General features: G+C 41.1%; 1 pseudogene; it reads left to right on the top strand.

The window, feature by feature from the left end:
- Window positions 1-1,994: 1,994 nt before the first annotated feature.
- LOC132424260 (14-3-3 protein gamma-like) lies at window positions 1,995-2,824 on the top strand (annotated as a pseudogene).
- Window positions 2,825-4,851: the final 2,027 nt, after the last annotated feature.

The raw sequence follows: 4,851 nt of genomic DNA on the forward strand, positions 1-4,851 counted from the left end.
CTATGGAGACACACAGAAAAGGTTCCCAGAAACCCGGTCTCTGCCAAAGGGCCAGGAGTGGCCATTCTATTCCTCATCCCAGGTGAAGACTTTCAAAAACCTCCATAGTGAAGAGAAAATTGAAAGTGATGACAGAACCTATCGGTATATGCTTCATCAGATGGATATATTTAAGTTAACTGTCCAGCAAAAAAAGTTGAGTTCAATCTCATTAACAAACTTCTTTTCGGTCTTAATAAACATCCTCAAAGATTGTTTCAAATAGATCTGGATGGTCTGGCTTTTAGAATCAATGAGTAGGTCCCACAGAGAGGCAGCTCTCTTCCCTACCAAAGACCACATTAGCAACCTTATTTCTGTCTGAGTGAGCTTCATGCTACACTCAAATTCTTCTAAAAAATAAATAAAAATACCATAAAACCTTGAGTTGCACAGAAGATAAGAACCTGAAAAGTACTTTAATCTAAGACAGTAATTGGAGGCATTAATCATATATAATTGAAGGGTAGAGACCTCTGCCCACCAATTTGACATTAATTTCACTGAAAGAAGATATTAAGACACAACCTTGTAATGGAATTATTAATCTGATTAAAACTTTACTCACGAACATGAACAAGCAAATTGAAAGAGAAGAAATAAAGATGTCCACAAATACAGAAAAAGGTACTTGACAGACAATAACCAAAGAATTGCAGGTTAAAATGGGGCGTCACTTCCATCTATTCTTTCTTGAAAGTAGTAAAATATTGATAATCCTGTTTTTGAGGGTATGGAAAATTGTCATTTAAATATACTGTTTTTTAGCAGGAGTATAAGCTGATCTAACTTTTTGAGAGGACAATATGATCAAAATTTTAAATATGTATTTTTTTTACGCTCATACCAGATATTTCACTTCAGGGAGTTTATCCTAAGGAAATAATGAAACGAGGGGGAAAATATTAGTGTTCTAAGATATCAATATCATTGATGTCATTATAAATAATTATAATTTAAAAATTGGAAACAACTAAATATACATTATATGCGATTGATTATTTTTTAAACTAGCTGAATTTTTTCCTTTTTTTTAACTGAAGTATAATTGATTACAATGTTTCATGTGTATAGCAAAGTGATTAGAAGATATATATAGATATATAGATATACATATATTCTTTTCCATTATAGGTTACTACAAGATATTGAATATAGTTCCCTGTGCTATACAGTAGGTCCTTGTTGGTTATCTATTTTATATATAGTAGTCTATAACTGTTAATCTCAAATTCCAAATTCATCCCTCCCCCCCTTTCCACTTTGGCAATCACAAATTTGTTTTCTATGTCTGTGAGTCTATTTCTGTTTTATAAATAAGTTCATTTGTATTATTTTTTTAGATTCCATATATAAGTGATATCATATGATATATGTCTTTCTCTGTCTGGCTTACTTCACTTAGTATGATAATCTCTAAGTCCACCCATGTTGCTGAAAACGGCATCATTTCATTCTTTTTTATGGCTGAGTAATATTCCATCATACCACATCTTTTATCCATTCATCTGTCAATGGACATTTACATTGCTTCCATGCCTTGGCTCTTGTGAATAGTGCTGCTGTGAACATTGGGGTGCGTGTATCTTTTCAAGTTAGAGTTTTCTCTGGATATATGCCCAGGAGTGAGATTGCTGGATCATGTGAAATAAATTACAGTATAGACAAATGATGCAATACTACACAGGGTTTTAAAAGACTGGGGTAAATTTTGATGTAATAGCATAAAAAATTATCCCATTATATTAAAAAAAAATGAAAATAAAGAGGTTAGGAGCCGCCTCGCGCCGGGTCCCGCGGTCTCAGCTTGAGCCGCAGCCTTCACGCCGTCACCTCAGCCGCTCGCTTCGTGGGTCGGTCCTTCCAGCACACAGGCTCCAGCCGCGCCCACAGCCGCCCTCCAAGCCCTTCAGGCCGCCCTGGTCTCCTCGCCTGGCCCGACCCAGCCCATGAAGATGGTGGACCGCGAGCAACTGGTGCAGAAAGCCCGGCTGGTGGAGCAGGCGGAGCGCTACGATGACATGGCCTAGGCCATGAAGAACGTGAGTCCCCCCACCCCCGCCACCCCACCCTTCGCAGACGCGGGTTTTTGTTGGGTCGACTTGGGAACTAGTCGTCCGTCCCTCCTGCAGGTGACAGAGCTGAATGAGCCACTGTCCAATGAAGAAAGAAATCTCTCTGTGGCCTACAAGAATGTAGTTGGGGCACGCCGTTCTTCCTGGAGGGTCATTAGTAGCATTGAGCAGAAGACATCTGCAGATGGTAATGAGAAGAAGATAGAGATGGTCCGTGCGTACCGTGAAAAAATAGAGAAGGAGTTGGAGGCTGTATGTCAGGATGTGCTGAGCCTACTGGATAACTACCTGATCAAGAATTGCAGTGAGACCCAGTATGAGAGCAAAGTGTTTTACCTGAAGATGAAAGGGGACTATTACCACTACCTGGCCAAAGTCGCCACTGGAGAGAAGGGGGTGACCATCGTGGAGTCATCTGAGAAGGCCTACAGCGAAGCCCATGAGATTAGCCAGGAGCACGTGCAGCCCACTCACCCCATTAGATGAGGCCTGGCCCTTAACTACTCCGTTTTCTACTATGAGATCCAGAATGCCCCAGAGCAAGCCTGCCACTTGGCCAAGACCGCTTTTGATGACGCCATTGCTGAGCTCGACGCTCTCAACAAGACTCCTACAAGGACTCCACACTCACCAGGCAGCTCCTCCGCGACAACCTCACGCTCTGGACAAGCGATCAGCAAGACGACGACGGTGGAGAAGGCAACAATTAAGGCCCCCAGGTGGGCTGGCAGCACACGCTGATGCTACTACTGCAGTCTTTATTTTTTTCCCATGAGTTGTGGGTCGGGTCGGGGAGGGAAAGGGAGCGATGACCTTCCTAGGGAGAAACCCACGACCTGTCCTGTCTTTGATCGCCTCTTTGACATTTTTGCCAAAATACCACTAGTGGAAAGTCAGGCTAGCTGTGCTGGTATTGGAATAGCAGCCTCACACTGGCATATGGACTGTTCTGTAGACTAATGCAAGTGGAGCTGTCCTTAATTTAACTTATTGCTGGAAAATAGGGTTTTTTTTTAACATCTTTATTGGAGTATAATTGCTTTACAATGATGTGTTAGTTTCTGCTTTATAACAAAGTGAATCAGTTATACATATATATATGTTCCCATATCTCTTCCCTCTTGCGTCTCCCTCCCTCCCACCCTCCCTATCCCACCCCTCCAGGCGGTCACAAAGCACCGAGCGGATATCCCTGTGCTATGCAGCTGCTTCCCACTAGCTATCGACCTTATGTTTGGTAGTGTATATATGTCCATGCCTCTCTCTCGCTTTGTCACAGCTCACCCTTCCCCCTCCCCATATCCTCAAGTCTGTTCTCCAGTAGGTCTGTGTCTTTATTCCTGTCTTACCCCTAGAAAATAGGTTTTTAAGATGAAAAGAAAACTTAAACGGAATAGCCCCCATTCAATAAGTTATGTGGTTCCAGTAAGGGTTTTTATGTACATATGCTCTTGTCTTTTAAGTTCTGGGTACTTTCTAGCTCATCTGTTTTAGCTGTGCATTTTGTTTTTCAGGGTGTACTCTACCAGACATGGAAGAGTTAAAATCCCAAACTGATAGACTTAGAACATAAGGTATATTTATCCTTGTGGTTTAGGCCTTGCCAGTTTTCAGAAGTTTCTGATTAGTTGACAGTATTAACACTAAATTGCAGTTTACAGTATTTGTACATTACAGCCATATATGACATCAAGCCATTGATAGTGTGTTTTTCTTATTTTGGCTTTTACATCCTTATTCAGCCTCATCCAGGTTGGTTTTGCTATTATCTGTCTCCTAGGCCAGAAGGCTTGCCTGAGGAGAATCAAAGCTACTTTAGGTTTTGTTGAATAGGTGCTTGGCAGGTGGCTGTGGGATTTTTGTCCTTCTTTCTTCTTAACTTAAATCCACCACAAAAATGATTAATCACTTTAATAGAAACGTTAAACACCACAAAAATAGAGGAAAATTCAGGTCTGTATGTCATTTATTGTGCTGATATTTCCAGAAAGATCCTGATTTTTTTCAGCTGCCATAGCTCCTTCCTCAGGGACTGCACTGCTGTCTCACTCCTCACCTGAGTCTTCCCTACTGTACCTTGTGCCCAGGGTATGCACTCGGGTGGGTTGAAAAGCTGTTGGGTCATAGAAGTTGGTGGTCGTTTTGAGAAAGTTTGTGGTGCAGTGTGTGAAAATTCAGGTGCTAGGAGCTTACTGGTAGAAAAATCCTAAAGGAAGAGCTCTATTCATAAACATTCTGTCCAATTTCGGGAGCCTTGGGTGTCAGTTTTTCCTCCCTGAAAACACTCCTTCCCCAAATAATCGTTGTAGGAAAATAAACTAAAATCATTATCAGATAATAAATATTTAACTCCTATTTGACCAAAACTTTTTCTATGTATTTTTTTTCTTTTTAATGAAAGCGTAGAAGTTGGAAATTGATTTGTACCATCTGTACACGTTTTAGAATTGAAGGAACCCACGACGCTATTTCCACAAGTTTGTTTCAGTTAGCCTTAGGTCCTTGGTTCTCATTTTGGATAAGTCTTAACACACGACCTGTTGCGTGTGCATTCAGCCTTTTTTATAAGGTCAGTAACAGCGTGAACTGCTGAGATAGGTAATGACACCAGACTTGTTTGTTTCTTTGTTTTATTTAGGCAGGGAGAGGAATGAATAGTAATTGAGGAAAACCTGACAGTTGCTTTTGCTAAAACCAAAAGGGAGCTTCCAGTTGTGAAATGCACGTGTTGACCAGG

This window comes from Delphinus delphis, chromosome 4 (assembly GCF_949987515.2).
Source record: "Delphinus delphis chromosome 4, mDelDel1.2, whole genome shotgun sequence".
Classification (NCBI taxonomy): domain Eukaryota; kingdom Metazoa; phylum Chordata; class Mammalia; order Artiodactyla; family Delphinidae; genus Delphinus; species Delphinus delphis.